Source organism: Ceratotherium simum, chromosome 36 (genome assembly GCF_057802395.1).
Source record: "Ceratotherium simum simum isolate JZ-2026a chromosome 36, ASM5780239v1, whole genome shotgun sequence".
NCBI lineage: Eukaryota > Metazoa > Chordata > Mammalia > Perissodactyla > Rhinocerotidae > Ceratotherium > Ceratotherium simum.
In genome coordinates this window covers 27,380,619-27,407,163 of record NC_141935.1, presented here as the reverse complement: position 1 = coordinate 27,407,163, position 26,545 = coordinate 27,380,619, and the positions used below count along the sequence as shown (strand labels likewise).

General features: G+C 40.3%; 1 protein-coding gene across 1 annotated transcript in view; it reads left to right on the top strand.

Moving 5' to 3' along the window:
• The first annotated feature begins 5,348 nt into the window (after positions 1 to 5,348).
• The window catches only part of GREM2 (gremlin 2, DAN family BMP antagonist), a 106,188-nt gene continuing 84,991 nt past the window's right edge, over positions 5,349 to 26,545 (top strand). The window contains exon 1 of the mRNA XM_004439577.3: positions 5,349 to 5,554. The gene's annotated coding sequence lies outside the window, so the exon portion shown is untranslated. The remainder of the gene's footprint in view (positions 5,555 to 26,545) is intronic.

Below are 26,545 nucleotides of genomic sequence, written 5' to 3'. Positions count from 1 at the left end.
CAGTAGACTCCACTGTGGGTGCTGAAAGCAGTCCCAGAGAGCACACTCCTCTGTCCACCTTGAACAGCATAGACTCTTCCCTCTTCATTCAAATGCTGATTAGTGAGCTTCTGCAGCCTCTGCTATCCACCACATAGGAAATGCCTGCTCTACTGAGTTTGGATTCCTTATCTTATTAAGTATTTTCCATGGATCAGGTAAACCCTCTGATGCAAAATCTAATTTAATCCTCCTGGAACTCTATGATGTAGGAATTTTTAACCCTGTTTTATATATATATATAGGAAAACTGAAACCCAAGAAAAAAAAGCAGAATTACCCAAACGGTAAGTGATTCAGGATCCAACCCAGTGTTGATATTGAAGTTCATGCACCAAACAACAGTGTAATGATGTCCATCTTCTAAAACTCAGCCTGAGGTTAATCTTCTAACGTCTCCGATTATGGGAGCTGCTCCCATATTCCACTGGGTTCTTTTCCTCATGCGGTCTCCTTTCCAAGGTGGAGAAATTCACACAACTTACCTAGAGCATTGGGAGATTTAGTGTAAGAATGTGCACAGAAACAAGGGAAATGTAAGTAGAGTCTGCGGAAGCTGAGAAAGATTGAACAACTGGACCTCATCTTGTCTTGCGTTAGAACTTCACAGACGGCCATTCTAAGCATGACCATAACTAGGATATTCTCTTTTCTCTGATTTTCTGATTCTTTAAGCTTATGGTATTGCTATCAACCGCCAACTGCAGAGAAAAAGAGAGAGAGATGATGATGATGATGATGATAGATAGATAGATAGATAGATAGATAGATAGATAGATAGATAGATAGATGGATAATAGATAGACAGACCTAGTTCAAGATCCTCAAAAGAGGAAATCTGATTGACCGCCAACCACCATTATCTCTGTGTGGGTGGCAGATTGCCTGCCTCTGAGCCCAGTCTAGTCTGGTATCTGTAGCCATGGGGGCAGATGAGTATGATGCCTCTATGCCCATCAATGAACTGTCTAGGTTTGCTTCCTTCGCCGGGCTATGAGGTCGAGGAAAGAGCTGTGGGAGTGGCAGGTACCATGATTGGACTGTCCTGGCCATTACCTCAGCTATATTTTATTTTAACCATCTTTTATATTCACTGTCTATCCTATGTCCTAAGCACGTTTAGGTCAAAGGCGGTTCTGTCTTCCCCTCACTCTGATTCTGCCCTTTTCACCTTTCCCCATTCATATCTCAGAACCAAGAGTATAGTGCAGAGGCCTTGCTGACATCTAATAAGCATGAAGTAATGAATCAAAAAACCCACAGCCACCTGCTCCCTGGGTCTTAAGGGAAAATATAGGGCTTGAGCTGAATATGTGGTCATTCCCTTTCCTATTAATTTCCCAAGCTCCTCTGTGGGTTGTGCTCTCTGCTCCACTGGGGTGACACAAACATGACAGATGGTACTCTCATGCCCAAGGATTTAATTCTGAAACACACTCAGGGCTATATTTTTTGCTATAAAACTCTTATAAATGACTCTTAGGCATTTTGGGCAGGAATATTGCGACACAAGAAGGATAAATGCCATTCCATACATGTAAACAGTAGAAACTTGTGGATAATAAGAGTATAGATTCATACATATCAGTGAATCATAAATACATACTTCATTTGGAGATTTTGAGATAAGTATACAGCATCAATAAATAGAGTTTCTGGCTTTTTATAAAATAAAGTTTTTTATCTGATGGGAGAATATATATTTAAATTGAAGAATTTTATATTTTCATGGATCAAAATCATTTTAATAACTTAAAAATTAAACTGTTATGATAATCTAAGGAAAATGATTATAGCTATTAAAGGACTAAACAAGTATTTATGGATTTATCAGTAAATTGATGAATACAGAGAAACCTGGAAAAAAATATCAACGTTAAAATAGCATACAACCTAGGTTGGAAAGAAAATAAATGACTAGATATAGAGAAGATCAAGAATGTGATGCTTATAACACTAGAAATGCAATCAGTCTTCAGTAGACTAGTTTTGTGGAAATCGTGTATCTTTAAACAGTAGAGAAAGAATTTTAACCTCTTTTGTTTTCCTTCCATATTTTTAAAAGTTTTTTTCTTGTTACAAATGATACATATTCATCATAGAACATATAGATCTATGTCTAAAAAAGATTAAAAGACCATCTATAATCATCTTTAGTCCAGAAATATACTTAGATCATAATTATAACCTTTTTTTTACTTAATAACATATCATAAAGATCACTCAATGAAACTATAAATTCTTCTACAATATTTTAAAAATCCATATGAAAATCAAAGATGCTGTCAAACTAAACAAACCCTGGATCATCTAGTCTGACCTTTTTCAGCAATGTTTTAATAATCTCTTTAGATAATCGGAGCCCTTTCCTTGTCCACTTCAGTGACTGGGAGATCATCAATTTGCTGGGAAATCCTTTCAATTGCTTGAATGCTCTAATGATAACAAAGTCCTTCCCCATCCTGAATTTTGTCTACCTCCTTTAACTTCTCTCCAGAAGAGCTCTGGGCTTGGAATTCATTTCAAATTATTTCCATCCTTTAGCACCATAACCATAACTAACTCCATGTTACCTTACCATACAAACTTTATCTGTGAAATCAGGATAATAATATTTACCCTATGTTCCTCACAGGATTGCTTAAAGATTCAAGTTAGAACATATTTGTGAAAATGGCAATACATCTAAAGCATATATGGATAGTAAACATATCTCCTTCTCCACATTTATTTGAAAATTATCATCTGCATCCCAAGTCCATTCTCCAAGGCAAACTGCCAAAGTCTCTCCATAATCTCTTATAAATTATAAGATCCAGAATCACTGTATCGTCAACTCCTCTGGATACGTGCCAACTTGTGAGTGTCTCCTGTAAAAAGTGCCACAATGAACGAAACAGGATGATCCTGATGTGGCTGAATGAGTGGAAAATAAAATAGGATTGTTCTGCCATTGATCTGCATGGCAGTCCACTACTGTGCATGCTGAGACACAAGAGTTTTTATTATGACTACCGTCTAGGTCATTTACAAAGGGCTAACTGAACTGCAGAATTTGAGAAATGTCTTTGAAAAAAAATCTTTTAAAAGTGGCAAAAGGATCAAAAGGATAAATGTAGAAAAATACATCCTAATGATTTATTTTCTCCTAATCACATAACTGATTGGATATAAGAGGTGTCTCCCTAATTATCCAGCCTTGCTCTTCATTAACTGAAGGAAAGAAGGCTTGAATTATTACCTAAAATGAAGTGTAAGATTTATCTGTAACTTCAAGTTATCCATGATTTTATTCACACTGTCTTTCCAGTGATACAAAGAGCTATAATGAGCCTCAAAAATAATAAGTAGAAAATATAGCAACCCGCTTGTTTTTTATCAGTCACTTCTTCTTTTCTAAAGGCAATTCTGAGCAAGTACAAATTATTGGCAACTTCTCTGAACATATCATGATCTGTCCTAGAATAATGTGTAAAATAACTATTTACCAAGTTGGTCAGATGATTACATGAATTGTTAGCTCTTCTGTGTGAAGGCGGGCAGGAATCAGAATCGGCTCTATTAACACTTCACTTTCCTTTGAGTTGAATAGTTTGTATAGAAAGGTAATCTCAAAAAGATAAGAAGGAGAGCAGTCATCCAGTCTCCCAGCTCTGTTTGCTGTCTACCTTTAGAACCTAAAGCCAGTCATTTTATCATTCTCTGACTCTATTTCTCCACCTGGAAAATCTGGAAAGTCTTACCTAAGACTCCTCTCTTTCTAAGACTATTGAGACCCTTAAAGGAAATGCACTCCACATATTCAAAGATTTATGAGAGTGTTATTTTTTTTTAACTCCCTACCTAAAGAAAGGGAATGGATTGGAGTTGTTAAAGTAATAAGGATATGCCATTTGAGGTTGGATTGTGGTTGGCAGAAACCAACAGCCAAATGTGGTTTTGTTGTGCATTTCTTTTGTCAATTTCAGCTGATTTCAGGTTGACCCATTCTGAAAATAAGGCTTCATTTCAGAATTCCTGGAATGTGCCCAAATAGGAAAAGCAAGCAGGTAGTCTCTTTGGTGATAATAAATTTCAAGAACTAACTATTGTTTCCTGTGATTTTGCAAAAAATATGTTATGATTTGGGCTGGAACCAGAATATCAAATACCAAAGAGTATACGAAGGGATAACATTAGAAAAAAATTAAGTCCAAAATCAAAATAGAGCTCAGTGATTTCAGAAGTAATGGCTTCTTCTCAAGAATAACTGTCATTAAAATTTCCATAAGCATCAGTGAAAATGATTTTGGGGGAAAGACTAAGGGAGGGTCTGTTTTAGAAAACACAGGGAAACTTTATTTTACCCCTAATTTTCCCAGCCAAGTTTGTAAGATCCCAGAAGATTTTTCTTGGGTTCTTTCTCTGCTGAGGGGACAAAGATGTATCTCTATTGACATATACAGATTAAAATTTTTAATCCGAGAAACTTTATCAGCAGAGTCTGACCAGTCTTCTTTGGCTAGCGAATCAGCCGTCTCAGCCTTGAGACTGTCAGTGGAGAAAAGACCAAAAAATAATAAAGAGAGGAAGCACGCAGGCGTCATCGGAGCCTTCCGATACAACACACCGAGCCCACGCAGCACGAGAACTGGTCTGGAGTCATTGTTCCATGTTCTCGGGATGCAGAAGAGTCTGACTTGCATTAGGAACCTCTGCATTCAATAAACAAAAATAGGGATAATAATGACCAAAGCGCTATTTGGAACAGAAAACAGACTCAAGCAATGAGTGTTTTCCACTGAATTCATTCAAGATTTTATTACTTGAGCTCTCACTTGCGGTATTAGGCTCAGTTTGCTTAATTTCAGTGGCCTGAGTTATGCAAAACAATAAGAGCCTGGGTGCGTGTGTGTGTGTGTGTGTGTGTGTCCAGAAGGACGTATCACACACAGGCTTTGTACATTCTTTACATTGCAAAACCCATCAACAAAAGGAGGAAGAAGATCTGAGGGGAATGAGTGGTTTTTGCGGGTTTAGGGGATGGAGAATTTCTCTACATAAACAAGAAGGTTTGGATTGGAAGTCTGCTAAAAAAAATGTTACAGCTGACCACAAGGTTGTAAATCCACAGACTGGAAGGAGGAAAAGAGAAACATTGCAAGCGACTGAAGTGTGTGTGGCTGCACTGTTTGTGGCTTAGATGAGAAACAAGCGCTGAGTGAAACCGAGAAGGGGGGGTGGCTGGTGTGATTTGTTTGGTGTTCAGAGCCAATAGAAATCCCAGACTGTGATAATATCCCCATGCAGCGCCGAGAGGAGTCAGAGCTAAGTCGCGGGCTCCTTTCACATCTGCAAGGGCTGCCAGCCCGGGCTGCACACTCGGCCCGCGTTTCTTATGGGCGGCTGCTGGAGGCCGGCTGCGGTCCAGCTGAGCGCGGCAGCGGGAGACCAAACTTAGACCCCGCTGTGGACTCTACCAGCCAGAGAAAGAGAGAAGGGACCCGAGGAGGAGGCTTCCATCACGTCATTGCAGGTATGCAGCTTGTCACCACTAATCGGACGCAGACACGGTGTCTGATTTCTACCTTCACCAGGCACTTAAAAGTAATTGACATTGTTCCCTTGCCGGTCAGAATAGAAGGCACGGAGTGAACCTCTAGCCTGATTCACCCTAGATAATTAAAGCTGTTAGCGTGCGTTCTGGGGCCACAAGGTTTATTCACCTATTGGATTACCCGTGGGTGTAAAGCGAGGACCTTCAAACTTGACCGTGATCTCTTTTTTTAAAATAACATCAATACCTGCCTGTTGTCAGGCAGCCCATTTATTCGTCTTGGCCATCTTTAGTATCATTATGATGTATAGCAAGTCAAACACCATCTGATTGTTAGAAAGCAGTCTTTGAACATTCCCATCTACCCATCAGGTTAATATCCTCCCCAGAGGAATAGGAACCACGGTGGACTGGGGCATGGTTTTGATTTTTAAAGCATATGGCCAAAGAGGACTAAACTCATGAGTGAAATATCACTGTGTCACTATTCCATAGTTGAAGGAGAAAAAGGGAGACGACAGAGAGGTATTTCTAAGTGTGGTTGTCAGGGACTCTTCTTGCTTACCTGATTTATTTTTACGTTGTCTTCCGACTTGAAAATGCATTTGTATTCTGCACCCGCAGGCAGCATGACTTCCAGGACCTCATGTTTGACTACATGAAAACTCATGAATTGAAACTGTGTCATAAATATGATACTTGTAAGGAAATGTCAATTTTTGGTTTGATTTTATTGGATCCTAAAATTGGTAGACTTCTGGCCATTTCTTTCTTTCCTTTTCTTTATTCCTTTTATTTTGAGACACGAGTTTTGTGAGGAAAAAAAAAAATCTGTTTTCTGGGATCTAACCATGTTCGATTTTGAATTTTGAGGATGGTTATGTAACTTGTTTCCCTCTGTTGATTACTTGTGATTAAATTAACAATCCTTAATGAGTTCAGTCTTTCCCTGGAAATGTCAGAGGGGACTGAATGAAGGCTCACGTAAAAGATGAGTCTTGCTTTGGGTGATCTTCAAGTACCGGTGATCAACTGCTCTGAATCCCTATAAAAAGAGCTTTCCCTGCAGTGGAGAACAGACACAGATTGGAATTCTAGTTCAACAAGACAATGGCTGAAGCAGGTGCAGGAGCAATCGAATATGTTATCTTAAGTCTAACTAGCACTCTTCTCAGTGAATTCTTAGTAGATCATATCCAAACCATCCATTGATCATTCACAATCAATTCCCCACTCCGTCGTGCCTGGTTTTCAGGGCAATGCTTATTCCAAGACATGTGCCTGACCAAGGAAGATAAAGAATTTGTAAGAGAGGCATGTGTTTTACATATCGCAATGGAGAATTTACATTGACCTGTATTCTTATCACATGAACATGTTCTTTTGTCATTAAGAGAAATGTGGAGTCATGAAATCTGCCCCTATTTTTGTCTGTTGCCAGATTTGAATGATTTAACCAGGTAATTTTGAAATTGTGTCAAAGAATAGACATGGTAAGTAAATACTATATTTAGCAGAGAGTATTTTAATTTCACAGATGAATGTTTTTCTCCTTTTACGTCGCAAAGGAACCTGATTGTAAAGGATATACCTATTCAAATAAATACAAGTTAATTGACCCAACTAAATTCTATTTGTGGTTAAAAGGGGTAGTTTTGTATCACTATGAACATTTGTCAGTCTTCTATAAATATAATATCTGAAATAAATTTCCCTCCTACCATTCAAATCTAAAGCAATGTTGGGCATTGGTAGTGATTGAGTGGAGGTGAGACTGAATATATACATACACTTTGTACGAACTAAGAGGTGATGGCTTTTCAAAGATAAATATAAACAATGCTTTGATTACTCATTGTTTTGTGCTATCATTCTTCATTGAGAGAGGTAATCAAAAGTTCATTCACTAGGCATCTTAGCCAGCCAGAGCTTTAGATATCCTCAAGTTATAAGTTTGGTAAAGTTTAAACAAGGTACATGCCTTTAAATCTCTTTAAAGTAAACACCTCTTCCTTAGCTCTCCTCTTCTTCTAAAGTAAAGGAGTGGAATTAGACTCCCAGTCTGGGCGCCGAGTTCTTATTGATAGGGAGACGACTGGCCGGCCTGGGTCAAGGACAAACATTAGAGACTTCAGAGACACAGGCACACAGTTGATTAGACCAGCCACGTTTGTCCTCCAGAGTCGCTACAGCAATCACACCAGGTTGCAGGCTTTTTCTCAGTGTCAGGGTCCTTGAAGTATCTAGGAGAAAAGTAAAAAATTATTTCCACTGGGGGACATGTTCTGAGTGTTGAGCTTGAAACCAGTCACACAGAGGACCAATAAATAAGACAAATGGCTTTGAAAGCATGCAGTTATGAATTAGGCCTCTGGTGCCATCTCCCTCTGCGTTTGCTGTGCTGCTTCTCTTCCTCCCACAGAGCCATCGTTCCCTATAAATTAGACACGCTGACCTAGGAATGTGTAGAGTTAATTTTGATCACGTGGCAGGGGAAGATAGGGTCCTCAAACCATTTGTCTAAACGCAGACCACTTCAGAAAATTGGGCAGATATCTTCGATTGGCTAGCTCATCCATAAGACCCAGCCCAGGGTGGAGCACGGATGTGCAGAGCAGAGTCCCAGATCCATGCGGGAGAAAAGGATGAACAGAGAGAGTGTCAAAACAACCAGGGTATGAAGTGACATGGTATAAAGATTGGCATCCTTAAATATAAATCCAGGAGCCCAAGGAATAATGAGTTTATTTCCTCAAATTAGCCTCAAGTATAAACTTCTGGTGAGATTTCCTGAATATTTTAAACAAACTCTCATGTGTACACGTGTACCTCACACACAGGTGTGGGGTGAAAATAAATACATCTGATGAGCTGTTAACATTCCTGTACATATAGACCAGGAGAGGGCAGCATGCAAACTCTGAAAATGGATGCCTTCTCTTGACCAGGGAGAGACTCCAATCCCCAAATGACGAAAAAATGTCTCCCTAATGTTATGCACCCCCCTCCCTTTGGAAAGCAGTATCTAGAGTCTTAATAAGAGATACGTCATTCAGAAAGGTTTGTTTCTATTTTTGCCACCAGAATTGGTGCTGTCTAGCAAAATAAGGAAAGCAGATTTAACAGAGAACTCAATTTCCTTTTCTTTTTAGTTAGCTTCACTCTTTGAAGCTATTCAAACAGTCTTTATCTTTACTCTGTAAGGAGTTGGGTGGCAGAAAGGGAAGCAGAATACAAAGGAAAGAGGGAAAAAAAAGAATGGGGTTTCTTGAGCTGATCTGCAGGGGAAGTGTGTATGAGCTACCTTATCAATAGACCTAGCCTCAAGCATGTCTCAAACGCAAGTTCAGGGCCACAAGGGTACGTTTTGTACAGTGACAATAGTATCCAGATTCCTGGTAAATTTGGTTTCAGAACAGAAGAGCTGGAATAGCTTCCCTTCGTGGTATCCAGAGTCTAAGATATGTGTTAAAAAATAAGAATTATGCATCTGCCTCCTAGAAGCTCAGAGATGGTCAAGTCTAGTCCGTATTAAACCTTATCCAACCTTTTTTAAACTCATGTCTAAAAGCTGTTTCCTTGCACTGTTGTTACCTTCATGAATCAGCCATCTTCTAGGGACAAACTATAAATGTGCACGGAAGAGAGAAATAATCACTCTTAAAGTGGGCTACCTGTGACTGGCAGTCATCATTTCTACTTGATTAATCCTAATTTAGCCAGGTTGGTGATTTTAGCTTCAGGAACACCCTTCTCTCTTTGCCAACTGCCGTATAACTCACTACTAAACATGAAGGCCCTAGGAGAAAGCTCAGAGAGGGGCTTTTAAAACAACGATGTGTGAGAGGCCCAGCGCAAAAGCCTTCTAAGGGAAAAAACACAGGTTACTCTTGAGAGAGGAGAAGGCAGAAGGGACATTGGACCTGGGATGGGTACACTGGGATGAGGGAGGCCATGATATCTGTGTCAAGCAAGACTGATTCTGAAGCTTCTGGAGGGGTGGATCTGGGAGGCTCATGGGGCTGCCCACCAAGGAGCTTGTGTTCATGAGTGAGGCCTTGGAAGCTCTGACTGCTCTTTCTCTCTGGTGCCACTGTACTCTGCTGGGGGATGTGGTGTCCTTGAATCAAAGCAAAGGGTTTTGTCAAGGACAAAGTAAAGATTCCTCAGTGTCTGGGAAGAAAGGGAGGTCACTGTGTGTCTCCCCCCTTCTCAACCAGATTAGCCTCTGCTGCACTCCCATTTACTGTCTGGAACTACACGGTGCCCCCATGCTGGGAAAGCTTGGATGAAAGGGGAAGATTCATCCAGGCTCACTGTGGAACCAAGCACAATGCTGTGATAGTCAGGTGTTAGCAAAGAAGACGAGGAGAAATAAATCCGGGGCAGGGGGCAGGGGGAGGATGGTAAGATTTATCACCCCAAGTCCAAGACCAAGAATCTCCACTGCTGTTCTTCAGTTTTTAATGTTGCGCTTCCCACCTCCCTTCAGGCAGAGAAACTCTGGGTTCCATCTCCCTTTTCTAGATTACTTTCCTATAAAGAAATCTCATGGCTGAGGGGCAAGTCTCTTTGAAGGCACTTACTTACCTGGATGAGAGGGAAAGCAGGGGACATAAGATCAGACTATTCTCGTGGATACAATAACCCTCATAAGAAGACATACTTGAGAGTCTGTTACACTAAGAAAACATTCCTGAATTATGAATGCAAGGGGATTAGAAACAAAGGAAATGCATGACTTATGGAAAAATTCTCTTGAAGGAGAGTTTTTGAAGGACATGACGCCAAGAATACAAAGATTCTCAAACATGACTTTCATGTTACGGATTAGTAGCAGTTCCAAGCTAAAAGTCTCCTCTCCTATAATTTATTTAAGCAGTGAGAGAGGAGAAAGAAAGAGAACACGTCGAGCAGGGGAACAGTTGACTAGCTCATGTGAAATGCTAAGTTGACTTTGTCCAGTACAAACACCGTCTGCATTAAAAATATTATTCAACCTGGCTCTACAGCTGTGACTCTAAAGGCTGGAAGGAAGCTAATCTTATCTACAGAAAACTAGCCGCCCCCTCTGCTTTTATGCAATTATAACACGAACCCTGGATAATGCATTATATTTTCTAATTATAGTAGGAGCGTTTGGGGAAAGTTGATAGATGTATGATATTGTACTTATAGTTAATAAAAATCTGGCAGCTCTATAATGAGATTTCTCTGCCAACTGCTTTTGCTGGGAAGATAAATTTCATCAAATTTTCAAGCGATCTTTAATTTTCCCTTATTAATCATTTTACCAATTAAGATTCATCTAACATTTGTTGAATGCGTAATATATGCCAGATTAGACTAGACATATTTGTGCATATTATCTAGTTTAATCTTCACCACAACCCTGGGGGTTTATTTTCTGCAAGTTTTATTGATTAAGACAATTGGTTATAACCATAACATTTGATAGCTGAGAACATAACCATTCATATAAGCATGCATTCAACAGATACCTATTGAGCCACTTCTTTGTATAATAACAACAGCAGCAGCAACAACAATAATAATAATAATAGAATATCATGGTTATTATCACTAGCATGATCCTTTGTATTACATTTTCACATACATTGTTGCATTTAGTTCCTGTATAAGCCTGTTATTCACAGCTGCAAAAACAAAAACAGCAAACATCTTTCTATAGGTATAGCTAAATAATTGAAATTACATATATGAAAATAATCTTGATTGATTATTTCTTGATTTAGGTTCATATCCGTAGGAGTGTCTCATTTGATAGACCATAAACTGATGAAAAATATTCATCCCGAAGCCTACTATTTGGGAGAAAGATAGATCTGTGTTGATTTTAATGCTCTGCTAAGGATATACTCATGTCTCAGGGCCACATCCACTAGCCCACAGAGACCACGCCTCATTGTTCATTATGAAGTATTCGGAGCAATTCAAAAATGTGTAGCCTCAGGCATTTATATCCAAGACTTCAACTAGATAAATAATATGGAAAAAATACTTAAGATATCTCACTTCTGTGAACTCAGAGAATATAGACTTTGAAGGAAGCAGACAAGAAACACTGCTTTGTTTCAGAGGGTCAAACAGTATTAAGACTCTTTGACCTAGAAGAGGGTTGTCTGGTTGTTATAAACTTATTAACCTAAGGAACTTAGGAGACTTGGGTTTGCACGGGTTCCTGTTTTTCACACTTGAGGTGTGACCTCAGGGAAAGCCTACAGTCTCTCCAGTTCAGTCTTCACGATGAGAAGGCAGAAGTGTATCACGGTATCTCATTCCAGCCCTCAATACCAGTTCTACGTGCTTTCTTCTGTGACAATAGCTGGCACTTCTTGAAGGAAGACTGTTTGCTAAACACTTTATAGGTATCATCTAATCATTACAAAAATCCTAACTAATATTATTATCCTTATCGTCCACATTTTACAGACGAGATAACTAAGGCTTGGAGAGATTAAGAGCTTTCAAAAAGTCACACAACGTTAAGTTGCAGAACTGGGTTCAAACCCCCCTCCTCCACATTTCCCATAGTATGTTGTGCCTTCATTCACTTATAGTGACAAGCTCAAAAGTAGTGGGAAAGACCAAGAATAACCTAGTAATTATAATGGCGTTTGCTGAGTATTATAATACAGGATGCTCTGAAAATCTAAGGTATTCTTTTTGCCCTGTTAACAAATCCATTTGACAATATACGTCTATTCGTTATAATAGCTCAAATCTTTTCTTCACATCATTTCAGGTATCCGCCACCCCCCCCCCCAAATATAGCATGACTTTAGTCTTCCTTGTATAATTATTTTTGTAATATGTTTATATCCTTCACCATTTTTTAAGTTCCCTTGAGGACAGAGGCCATTTCCTACTTATTTTTTTAATCTCCCAGCACAGAATTCGTGCTCACTTAATTGTATCTCCATTGAGATCCAGCTACTTCAAATTTAGAGCTAGGATCAGACGCTCCAGCTTACCTGCTGAGAGGCCCAGTCTTCAAAAAGCTTTAAATACACACATCTAGCATAGGCTACACAAATGACAAACTCAGTCATTTGTCCTGGAAAAAACTGTTTTCTTTTTGCCTTGTGTGTCTGATCCCTTGTGTTACACATGCCTGTTTAAAATGATAATTTCGGTAGGAAAATCAAACTAGCATTAAAAATCAATTCATTCTCCTTAAGGAGAAAAACTCACCGCTTTGACTTTAAAATACTAAATCAACCATTTTGACAGCTTTTTTTCCCAACTGAAAGAGAACTTCATTATTAGAGGATGCCAAGGTGTTCCTGCAAATTTACCCATCATTCCTCTGAGGTTACATGGTCATACCATACTGGAATGCTCACTAACTTTCCGGGCTCAGTGCTTTAATCTGGGAATTAACAAACTCTCACTCATACAGAAAAAAGTGATAAGGTTACTGAAGATTCTGGAAACAGTGTCATTTTGGGATTGGAAGACTTAATTTAGGAGAAACAGGAGAGTTGAAGAGGACTAATTTGCTCTATGTGGTTGCAGAGGGCAGATTTTTAAAAATCTCTATAAGAGGAGTTCTTTACCCTGGGGGCGTCTATAAGGATTCAGGGGAATCTGTGAATTTGAATGGGAAAAAATTGCCTCTTTATCTTGACTACCCTGTAACTGAAATTTCGCATTCCCTTTGGTTATGAATGTGAGCAACAAACCGCAGTAGTATTAGCAGAACCAAGGCTTTGTCACCAGTAGAAATCAGAGCTATTTTCATATCACATTACAGTTGATAGAGATGTCTCAAAATATCACTTGCACGTATCACTACTTCAAAATTATGGTCCTTGCTTATAGGTCTTATTAGTAGTACACTATAAAGAAGACCATATAAGTCTATATCACACTTTTGTTTTTAAAAAATATTGATAAATATATATATACATATGTGTGTATGTATATACATACATATATGTAGTTTCCTATGTAATATTATATATTTCTGAACCTAGAAACATTATTCTGAGAAGGAGATCTTAGGCTTCATCAGATCCAAAGGGGGTCCATGGGGAAAAAATGTAAAAAAACTTCACTCTCTAGGGTGATAAATTTGCCTTATTGGACGATGACCTTTAATACCTGAAGTTGCCCCAAATGAAATGGGCCAGCAGCATGTGAGCCAAGGAAGCTTGTGTTGGTGGGAACTGGGGTGGGGAGCTGGATGGAATTCAGTCAAGGGGAGTCATGCATCAGATATAGAGTTGGGTCAAGACAAAGAGACAAGGAAAAGTCCATCTCTTTCCTCTACTTGAATGGGCATCAGTTTGAGCCAATTGACGAGCTTCTGTAAGGAGGGAGGAGGCGCTGAGGGCATACCTCGTGCCCATATCTGGGTTGGTTTCCAATATCAGTAATTACTGATTGAATAAGTGAGTTGTATGGCTGAGGGCCACAGCTGATGGTCAGGTCTGGCTGGTGCACTGAAGAGTCAGAGCCTATCTGCCTGGTTTCCTAACCATAGCTCCATCCAGCACTGGAAATCTCTTTTCATGTTGTTTTCATCTCTGCTGTACGCTGAGATATTTAAGGGGCCATGATTATTCACAGCTTTATGTCTCTGGTACAAGATGCTTAATGTTTGGTGAATGAATGAATGAATAAATGCCCCCGTAGAGGTCACTATTGTGGCAATATCAGTGGCCCTATTTTTTTTTTTAATAAATTAAGGAAGAAAATATGAGAAAGAATACTTCTGATTTTACTCGATGTAAGTATCATCACAAGATGGGCTCAGGAAAAACATTAATCTTATGTCATACTGTTATATTCTGGGCCACTGAGTACCCAAATAAAAACCTCAGAAAAGAATCCTGTTAATGGTAAAATGAGCCACCTCTCCCCTATTCAACTCAATGGAAGTGTTGACAGCAAATAGCTTTCAGAATTGCTGGGGCCTTGGCGGGCTCTGGTAATTTCTAGGGAGGTAAAGTATTCTATTTGGGACTTACTTAAGCTGAGGAGAAGAGAAGTTCTCCTTATTAAAGGATGCCAAGGTGTTCCTGGAAGTGTATCCTTCATTCTTCTATGGTTAGGGCCATTGGGAAGGCATTGCTTATGCTGGAAAGGACAGTTGGGAGGAGGACAAGGAAAAATTTCTTGAGTACATACTATGCATTCTAGGTATCTGAACATACAACATGTCATTGAGTTTTTATAACAACCTGTTGAAGTAAGTGCTGTTATCAACATTTACCAACAAAGTACTGAGGCTCATTGAGCTTCGGGAAATTTCCTGACTTCACATAGCCATGAAGTGACTAAGTAAGCATTAAACCAAGGGCTAAAGAACTCCGAATAAAATTCACTGCCTTTTCACCACAACAAAGCTCTAAAACACCACCTTCTCCTTCAATAATTTTGGCTCTATCACCCTCCATTGATTTAGGTTTCATGCTGGAGACTCACAGAGATAAGAGTCCAGGTAGGTTGCATTGGGTGGATAATCAAACACAGAGGGGGTGTGCGCCACTGCTCTGGAGCATGACCTTTGGAGTCAGATAAACCTGGCTCCTTCCTATCTGTGTGGGACTCGCTTTAGTATCAATAATCCTCGTCTAAAATTGTATAGGATTGTTTAAGAATTACATAAGATAATGCTTTCAGCCCAGGCACAAGAATACAACTATTATTATTTTTTGTTTTTTGCAGGTTTTTGATATTAGTGGATTGGGGCTGAGAAGCAAAGGTCTTCAGAGTGAGTAACTGTGAATGCTTGGCAAAAGACCAGTTCATTACTCTGAATACTTTGGAACTGGGAGTACAGATCCAATTTTGCGAACTGAGATAAAAAAATTAAAGTGTTCGGGTCTTAAGTTTATCTTTTAAATGGAAATAATGATTATTTGGAGGAAGAGTTAAGTCAACACTCTTCACAGAACCATTGATTTATTTGACAAATATTTATGGAGCCAGAGCTAGAAATGGCAGAATAAGAAAATGATGGACCGTATTTTCAAGGAGCTTATGGCTAGTGGGGAAGAAAAGACAGGCATGTCAATAACAAGAATACAAGGTAAAAACTGGATAGAATTGGTAAAGACGTGGACAAATAAGGTGCCATGGGTGTTGGAGGAGTGAGACGTTACCGCCAGTGAAGAATTATTGATGCTCCAGTACGGCCTCGGCAAATCACACAGTGCCACTTTTCGTAATTCCTTTCTGTTTTCTCCACCCCATGATACCTGTTATGTATTTAATGCCTTCTAACCCAAAGAGTTTTAGAGTTATAAAGAAACAACTTGTTTAATCTCCTCATTTTACAGATAAGGAACTGGTAGCCCAGAAAGTTGTGTGCATTTTGAGACTGGAAGCTAGCTTGAACTAGAACTAGAACCAAGCCTCCTATCTCCCTGTCTATTCCTCTTTCTCCTACACCATGCTCCCCAATGAACCCTCACTATTAGCCTGAGCCTAAATCAACAGTACATGAAGTGTTGTAAGACAGATTTCACAAAGGTCCAAGGTGCAGCCTACAGGATATGTGCCAAAGTGGGGGAGAGATCATTTTGTTTTGGGGACAGTAGAAGGACTTTGTATAAATGCAGTAGAGTTTGCTATCGTTATTGTTGTTTAATTTGGATGATTTTTTCTCCTGCTCTCTGCAATGCTAAATAATCCCAAAGCTTAAACTCCCCAAGGCTGAGGTCCATTGAAATAGTCCCAAACATTTCTAGAAGCCCAGAAATGCATTCAGCTCAAGTGATGAATAAATGGAAAATGGAATCAAGTAGGAGGAGGGGTAAAGTAACCTTTGATTCTCCTTCCCAGGTTCCCAAGTGCTACGGTGCATTCGGGCGTATTGATGCATTATCCATGACTCCTGCTTCCCTGTGCTTGGACCAAGGATGTGATATATGTAGTCAGGTTTTTCCCCATCCCCAGCACTAGTGTCTTCTCTAGTCCAAATGCCCCATTTGGACTGGTTTGTTTGGTCGTACTTGGAATGACTTTAACCAACAAGTGCACCCTCTGGACAGGATTCACGGAAAGAAAGAAGTTTGTGTCAGAGTCCATCCAGAACTTTCCCCCTTCTGTTTGTCAGAGGAAGGTACTCTCTGGAGGAAAACATCCTTCTCTTCCTTGGCCAGGTCATGTTGGCACAGTGCTCCTTCTGCCTACTCTCTCCTTTTATTTTGGAACCAGACATGTACAGAACCAGACATCCACCTGGGACAGACTCTCCAGTAAATAAGAGGTACTTCCCTCATTATTCTCTACTAAATGAATGAATGAATGAATGAATGAGGTGCAGTAGTCCTTACCCACAGTGCCCCCAGATGACTACATGGGTCAGCAGCAGATGGGCTGTTCACTGTGGGGGAAATACTATCCCCTGCAGGGTCAAGCAGAGTTTTGACTCCAGGTGAGAGAGCAGCAGGGAGCAGGGCATAGATCAAGCAGGATATAGCCAAGGCAGAAAAGCCATACTCCACGACTACCACATTTGTTTGCCATCCCATGCCAGTTGCACTTACACACCATTGATCTCAAGTAATTGGGCTGTGGAAGATGAAACAACTAACTCCTAGTGAAAAGCTCTTTTTATCCAAATTTGGAGCAAAAATTGTGAACTTCTATTCCTGGAGTTGAATAAGACAGCATTGCTGGTGACTGATGTGTGAATAGGCACCATATGGATTTGTGCAAAAGGAAGAAAATAATCCTCAGTTGTAAAAATATCTTTGGTCTTCACAAGAGTGATATGCACCCACATGTTTCTGTCAGGTGGTTTTGCTATAACAATTATTCTTGGACTAATAGAAAAATTTCCTTTTATAGTGATTGTACATTTTCCCAGATTATCAGTGTAGCATGCAAAATCCTACAACTTCAGAAACTCAAAAGATCAAAGGCAGAGAGGCCAGTGGAAGCTTTAGACTCCCCACAGAACAATAGTTTGGCTACCAAAAAGTCCCTTTCATGACAACAAGAAAGTGTGCTTTTGTAATTACCAAAGTGCACTGTGAAAATTGATATGCATTCCTAATTCTCGAATTAGATATTCCTGTTGTTACTTGATGGCAGTAAAATTCAGATTGTCTCCATATGATTAAAACGTTGGCTGATTGAGGTTTGGAGCTATTTAGTGAATATTAACTGCTGTGGTGTTGAACTGATTTTCTGTTTCAAATGACAGCCAGAACTGTCAAATAAACCCAAAACTATTTATTAGGGTGGCTTCTGAATATATAGACTGTGGTTCATGACACAGACTCAATAATCTCACTAAAGGAGGAGAAAAGATTTTTTCCATCTGTGAAACCCCCTCAGTAGCTGGCATAAAGTAGGTGCATTGAAAATGTTTTTGGGGTGCATGAAAAAATGAATAACAGAGCATGTGGATTTGAAAGTAAGGATTGGTAATTGTTTAAATACAACAAAGGTCGCAGAGAATGCTAACAAATTGGCCATCAGCTTAGAACTTTAGCCCGATTTTGTCAGATTTCTGATTTATATATATTTAACAGACATTTATTGAGTGTTACTATGTGCTAGGCACTGAGAATGTTAAAAAGACTGAAATATTGTCCTGCCCTCCAGCACCTTCCAGTCTACTAGGAGAAAACAAATACCAGCAACATTCAATAGTAAGGACTCCCTCTGAGCAAAGTGCAGTGGGAACAAGGCAAAAAGGAAAATGTGCATCCCTAAGTTTTGCTTAGTAGAGATTGTACTGGAAGGGGTAGTGTGCTTGTCATGCTCAGCAATTGACAACCCTCACATGTCATCTGTTTAGCAGTTCTGTTTTTTTTGTCATCATTGTGACAGGACAATAGATCTGCTGTGCAACTTTCTCCTAGTTCCTTGGAGGATGAGTAAATGCACACAGTTTGTGGCATCTAAATTATCCTGCTGGTTGGCCCGCCGGCGGCTGAGAGTCTCCTTTGGCACTGTGCCCTCTGAAAGCTCTGGCTTCTGAGTTTTGCTGCACATCAGAGACAATGGTCTCATTCCTGGCTTTCTCCAGAAGGATCATAACCACTATCATAAAAAGGGATTATTGGAATCCAAGCAAGTCACATTCAGGTGTAGTTCTTTGGAAAAACGTAATCTGAGGAAGGCAGTGTGCCACAGTAGAGTAGTAACACCCCTTGTTTCTGGTTTCATATCTGGCCTGGGCTGAATTTTAGTTCGGGAGGAAGAATGGCCGAGCAAGCTTGTCATTCCCAGCCTTTATTTACTTGTGCCCTGGCCAGAACACAGGATGGAGAAAGTGAATATCAAAAGGTCAGATCCTTTTCTTTTTTTCTCTTTATTCCCCTCTCCTCTAAGTACGCACAAAGAGATAACCAAATGTTTGTTTTTCTATCAGAGCCTAAGTTTGGATACATGTACGTGACTAGAGGCAGTTGAATTGGAATCCTATTTCATAACACAGGTTTACCTCGAGGGCTCTAAACTGTTCTCCACAGCCCGAGATGGCGTTAAAAATAGATTCGGTCACCGTGTTATGTCGGGGGGGCGCACACAAATGATCATGCTCAGAAGTAACGGGCTACAGAAAAGGTTAAGTGATTTCTCTAGAGTTTTGCATTTCCTTAGCTTCCCCCTGGAAAAATAAGGATCTCTCAAACATTGACTAAGTTTTCCCTACATAACAAATATTCAGGAAATGACTGTTTAGATTCAGGATTCTACCTTAGGTTTAAATAAGGAGGATATCCATCTCCCAAATGGATTCAAGGATGCTAATGATGCAATAATAATAATGACAACAAAAATAATGTCTATCATTCATTGAGCCCATACAATAGCAGAACAACCTAATTATAACTGTGATTATAGTAACCACAGCTTATTTAGGACTTATTGTATTCCAAGGAGTACGTAAGTCTTTTACATGCATTTAAGCCTTAATAACAATCCTGACAAGAGCCTTGCTATCCCTGTTCTCCAGAAGCCTGAGAGTCAAATTATTTTCCCTTGAGCAAAAGTTAGGCCCTCTGTCTATCTACCGCCAAAGCTCTAACGCACAACCTTCACACTAAGTTATGACCTGAGCGTGTTATCAGGTATTTAGAAACAATCATATTTAATTTTCAAAGCAACCCTTAGAGTCAGGTCTTATTATTCTCCCCTTCATACAAATGAAGACCCAAAGCCATACAGCCAACAAAGAGGAGCCAGAATTCAAACCCAACTCGGCCCAACTCCAAAACCTGTGCTTTCCATCTACTCAGTATGCTCCCTACAGACGTACTCCAGAACACTATCCTCACCCCCCGATCGCCTTCCCAGTGGGTTTTCTGGTGCCTGAAATTCACTTAATAGGGAGTAACACCTTCAATTCCATAATTTGGAATATGACTTCTAAAGAAAATAACTGCTGGGATATTTGAAGACTGACCCAAAGAGGCCTGGGTTGCCAAGGCTGGTGTACAGGTGCACAGGCAGGGTGGGGGGTGGAGGGTCAAGGAAAGAAGGCACAAGGGGGTACAGCATTGAGAGAGCAAAAGAAGTTAAGAAAATGAGCCTGAGAGTTAGTGAAGAAAATATCTACTTCATCTTTTTGCTAAGGGCTAGATCAGTGTACCACACTGCCTAGTATTTAAAAAAAAGAAGACGACTGTGAACTAAGTTTTTTCCTTTAAATTTCACTGTAGGAGTCCCTGAAAATATTATTTATAAGTACATATGAGGCCAAAGAGAATATATAACCTTAACTTGGATTTTTTCTTCAGTCTTGCTCTTCTGTCTTGTTTTGGACTTACTGTTAAATTCTTTAATGTTCTACCCATGTAGTTATCCCATCTCTCATTCTAAATGGCAGCAAGAGTTTCTCAGTCCAATTTTCCTATCCTCTTAGACTCATATCCAATATTCTTCCCTATTTTATTTCCAGAAAACGAGACAATAAAGAATGACCCAATTTCCATCCACTTATTCTTTTATATCAGCGATTTATTGAGCTTTTCTCTGTCTGAAGGACTTCAGCTCCAGGCAGCAGCTGATTGACTGCTCCCCATAATGCCAAATGTGGTATGCGCATCGCATTAATTTCTGGGAATACATCTGATGAGATTCCTTTCAAAACTAGGGTGACCATAAAATGTATTGTCCAAACCAGAACACTTTTCAGAGCAAAAGAGGATGCTATTCATAATGACACTGGGACAACCAGCAGAAGCTGGGCCATTGCAGGGCAAACAAGGGCATGGAAAAAAGAGTAAAGTCTGATCACTAAGGTAGTGTAAGCCCTTTAAGATATTATAGTCCTTGCAAATTGCATATGTCATCTAACTGACACTGAGAGCAATCACATATACTCATTTACAAGCCCTGAGGACCCACTGTGTGCCAGGACGAGGCTAGGCACTATTAGGGATTCACCAATGATGCTCACAGTCTGGGAAAAAAAGACACATACATGACTTACATCAGCAATAGTAACAATGCTAACCAACATTTACCGAGAACTTTCCTTATGACACACACTCTGCTGATTGAGTTTTGTTCATTATCTCATTTAATCGTCACCTAATCTTATGAACTAGGTAGTAATATTATGCTGGGTTTGCAAATCAGGATACTGAGGCCCAGCAAGATAAACATGTCCCAGGTCTTGCAACATATATCTGGCAGAAACAGGGTTCAGGTCTCAACGTGTGCGGTTTATTTATTTTTTATTTTATTTTATATTTTTGTGAGGAAGATCGGCCCTGAGCTAACATCTGCCAATCCTCCTCTTTTTGCTGAGGAAGACTGGCCCTGGGCTAACCTCCGTGCCCATCTTCCTCCACTTTATATGGGACGTCGCCATAGCATGGCTTGCCAAGTGGTGTGTCGGTGCGCGCCCGGGATCTGAACCGGCGAACCCTGGGCCGCCGCAGCGGAGCGCGCGCACTTACCGCTTGTGCCACCGGGCCGGCCCCTCAACGTGCGCAGTTCAAAGCCTGAGCTCATAGCCACCATGCTTTGTTGTTCCCTGTAGAGGATGCTATGATACGTGTCATGGAAGAGATCTGAGCCGGGTGATAGTGGACCACAAAGATGACTCTTCCCCTTTCCAGTGGTGCATGGGGAGCAGAAGACGAGGGAAAGCGTCACAAAGGAGGTGACATTTGAGATGAGCCTTGAAAGAACATTCAGCATTTCACCAGGCAGCAGAGAGGCGGGGTGGAGACATTCCAGGCAAAGTGGTAAACCTCACATTGTGGTGCATGGGCCGGGGGAGCAAATTTCTCCCCTGTAGAACCAATGTGTAAAGGGCAGTGATGAAATCTGTGTCTGGAAAGCTGCCTATCTCTGCAGTGGGGAACAGGAGAGGGCCTATAGCTGACAACATTTTGGAGGCACTGTTAAGGCCAGGGCTGGATGCAGAGCCTCAGTCTCACTCTGCCCTGGGCGCCTTCTTTTGCGTGACAAATCAACTCCACATACAATGCTGTCTCTAGGAAGAAGTTTCTGTCACATTTCAGAATTTTCATAGGTTCTCTATGTCAACCATGAAATCAAAGAATAAATGAAGAACAGAAAGACTATGATAAACTCTATCAGATGACATCAAAGTTTGGAGTTCCACCTAAGCGAATTTTGAAAATAACTAGAATGTACCATTCTAACTGCTAAATGTTTCGTTTAGATATTTTTTCTGATGGAAATATTTTCAAAAAGTGGTGTTTATTTCCCTGCCCTATTAAGCAAGTACTAAAGGTGATGAAATTCTCCTTCATAAAGTCATTGTCATCCTAGAGAACATCGCTTACCCTCCTCTAGGCCTTCATTTTTTATTGAGATACAAATTTCTTTACATTTATTTAATACACATCTGTAGAATGCTTGCTCTACACCAGGTACCATTCTAAATGCTCTACAATCAAGTCATGTAATCTATATGAGGTGGAGACCGTTCTCATCTCTCCACTCTGTGCTGAATCTCATGAGAACTCTGTGCCTTTTCTCCCTCCACACTCTTACTATAGGGACTTTGCTTTACTAGCAACAGCACACCAAGTAACTAAGCTTATTAAAATTACGTATGAAATAAAGGTACATGACCTTGTGGGGAGGTTAGTAGATGTGGAGGATGACCTTCCAGAAAAATGTGTGAGATTTTGTGCATGGACTTTGCACCATCTGTTTTAGTTATTCAAAGGTCATTTTGGCATGGTTTCCGGTTCTTGACTGAGTTCAAAGATGTCAGATATATTTGGTCATATGAGGAGCAACTTTAGTGGTACAGCACTATGAAATACAAACTTTAACTTCCATTCAGAGCCATGGATGTGACCTTCTGGATAACCCTGGATAATCTAAGTATCTGTTGATGGGTGAATTGATAAAGAAATTGTGTTACATATATACAATGGGATATTATTCAGCCATAATAAAGAAGGAAATCTTGCCATTTGTGACAACATGGATGGAACTTGAGGTATTATGCTAAGTAAAGTAGGTCAGACAGAGAAAGACAAATACCATATGATCTCACCTATATGTGTAATCTAAAAAAGAAAAAAAAAACAAGCTCATAGATGCAGAGAACAGATTGGTGGTTGCCAGAGGCAGGGGGTGGAGGGTGGGAGAAATGCGCAATGGGAGGCATCAAAAGGTAAAAAGGAAAAAAAATAGGGGACTTGTTGAAAATCTGTATAAAGAACAAATAGATCCTGTGACAGCAAAATAAAAACAGGGGCCGGCCCCATGGCTTAGCGGTTAAGTGCGCACGCTCCACTGCTGGCTGCCCGGGTTTGAATCCCAGGCACACACCAATGCACGGCTTCTCTGGCCATGCTGAAGCCGCGTCCCACATACAGCAACTAGAAGGATGTGCAACTATGACATACAACTATCTACTGGGGCTTTGGGGAAAAAAAAAGGAGGAGGATTGGCAATAGATGTTAGCTCAGAGCCGGTCTTCCTCAGCAAAAAGAGGAGGATTAGCATGGATGTTAGCTCAGGGCTGATCTTCCTCACAAAACAAAAAAACAAAATAATAAACATATTTGTTAGGTTATTCTAACTTTGAAGTGGTGAGAATGAGTTGTATTATGTTATGGAGCTATGGTAAGAAATCATATTTTTGAGGATGAAGAAGTTCAACATGATAAACAAAGGTAGAACTTTCCCCCGAATACCCAAAAGGCCACTGTTATAATGGTATCTCATTGTGTCCACTGGCACAATAAAAACAGTTATAAGACAAATAATCTTTTTCCACGTGAACTCGGCTTGGGAACTGTGTCTTATAGCTCAGACTACATGTCGCTCTAGAAATCATGGGATGTGTTAGTTAATATTATTTCATTCACCTTCCAGGAGAAACTTAATTTTAGAAATAGTCTCAAATCAAACCTACCTACCTTTTATACATTGATTCTTTAGCATTTTTGGTTCCAAAGCCAGGAGGGAGTGTCCCTCAGCTGTAGCCTCAACATTTATAATGCTTCCAGTTGTAGCCTGGAGTGGAGGCTCCAATCGCAGACTTTTATATCCTTGGAACAAGACTGTAAAATTTTACAGCCAATTGTAGAACCATGGCCTGAAAAACCTATTCAAACATTTCAAATATGAACTTCATCGTATGGTAGAATTAAGAGTCATTTATTTTCTATCAAAAGCATCATAAACAGCTCCATGCCTCATAGTAAATCAGGAAACCAGATTGCCAGGGAAGGTCCTGGGCCTACTAGTTTGGCTGCTGGAGCTGTTTCAAAAGCTGCTGGATGACCTCCAAAGGCCCCTTCCACTTCAAAAACTCCCTCTCTTTTCAGCAAGTCATGACTTACAGCCGGGTCTCGGGCAACTCAATCCACGGCCATCTGCAACAGAGCAATCCGTTTCCAGATCATTAGGAAAATTACCAAGCCTAGCACTTAGTTGAAATGTTGGAGGTGGGAGATGTGAGGAAGAAGGAATAAACGTACTGAGAGGAAATTCCACCTAGAAATGATGCATCAACTCACATGAGGAAGGAAGCAAGGCCAGAGTTGTTAGATACTCTGCACACGTGAACCAGTATGTTCCAGAGTCCTCCATACAAACCTCCATAATCAGATGCTGAATAACTTCTTCAGGTATATCTCAAAGCAATGTAGCATCTTTCCAGTCTTCTAAAGTGAATTCCACTTCATTCAATGAGTATTTTTGAGCATCTTGTCTGTGTTAGTCACTCTGCCAAGCTCTGGGGGTACCCTGAGGTACCATGACTATAGAATCCATAGGCAGAGAGTGAAAAATAAACAGATAGAAAATATATAATTTTGTTGGTTTCTATGTGGAAAATAACACCAGTGTTGCTTAGGATTGGGCGGGCCAGGAAATTTCCTTTGAGGAACTGTCAGTTGAGAAGAAGCCAGTTATATGGAGACTGGGAGAAGAGCAAGTGCAGATTCCCTGAGCCAGGAAAGAGCAGGACCAAGTATTTTCTAGGAACTTTTAGAGGCAACTATGCTCAGAGCTTAGTGTGCAAATGACAGTGACACAATTTGAGGTCAAAAAGCCAGCAAGAACCAGATACTACGGCATAGCCATGGTAAAGAGCTCTGATGTTATTCTATGTGAATTTTATTCTATATTAAAAGAGTGACTGAGTATACCACAATAAGAGCATCTAATAATAAAGAAATTAGCTTCAGATAAATGTACTTAAAGTACAGATGTAATTATGACCTTTTCCTGCTCAGAGATCCACTTTCACCAAATAAAATCAAAACTCCCCAGCACTGAGGGGAGGGTCCCACCATGTAACTTTAAACACATCTCTTCCATCTCCCACATGTGCTCTGTGAGCCAGTTACCCCGTCTCCACTCCACATTTCCTGAACACATATTGCATTTTTTTTTGCTCATGCGTCTCCTTTCTCTCCCCCCCGCCCCACCTCCACCCTGACATCCGCTGGTTGAAATCCTACCCATCCTTCCAGATCCAGCTTAAAGGCCACCTGTTCCATCAAGCCTTCCCTTCACCCTCTGCCAGAATTTATCTTTCCTTCCTCTGTCCCCCCAAAGGACTCTCCACCTCTCTTAGAGTGCTTACCACACACTGCCTTGAACCATAACTATTTATGCACATCTCTCTCCCCCATGAGTCCAACCTACCAAAGTTCAGCTAAATGGCCATCATAAGTTTATGACCCCTTATGGTGCCTAGTAGAGACAATTCACCCTTAGGTGACAAAGAACGTGAACGAGATGCTGGGAAAGTAACGTAAAGAGGACAAAAGGTGGAGACTAGGAGTAGGAACGAAACATAGTTATTAAACAAATAACTATGCTTTTAAAATGCCTCAAGTATGCTATATTTCAAAGTTTAGGCTTCCTAAAATTAATTCAGGCAAGATAGTCATCCCAAGTCAATCTCATTTTTGACACATAAGTGTTATTTTGTAGAAGTACAATTGTTTAGTAAGAAAACATAGGTCTGGTACTGGCTCTTCTTCTAATTAGCTGCATGACCTTGTACAAAATTTATAACCTCAGAAGGTCTACAATTTTTTCATATGAAAAATAAAGATGGGCTTAACTGCTCTGCTTCTCTGAATACATCAAACGTTATACCGATATGAAGTAAGAGGAGTGCTCTCATGTGATGACTAGAGAATCCCCTCATTACCTCTGCGACAACACACAGGCTGTGCCTTCAGAATCTCTGCTGTGGAAGTGACTGTAACAGGTGTCTTAGCTGGGTCTCCCCAGAAGCAGACACTGAGCCAAGGATTCAAGGGTACGCAGTATATTGGGAAGTGCAAGGAACAAGAGTAAGTGGCAGAAGAAGTGATCGGGGAAAGGAGGGCAATCAATAAAGGATGCATTTTAAACCAGAAACCATAGTGGGCAGATGGCTCTTAATCCAGGGGGGGCAACACTGAAAAACAGTGTAAAACACACACCTCAGAATCATCCCTACCTAAAGTGAAAGAGCTGAGATATTAATACCCCCACACCTGTCAATCATTGGTTAAGGATTCCCTCCTGGAGGGC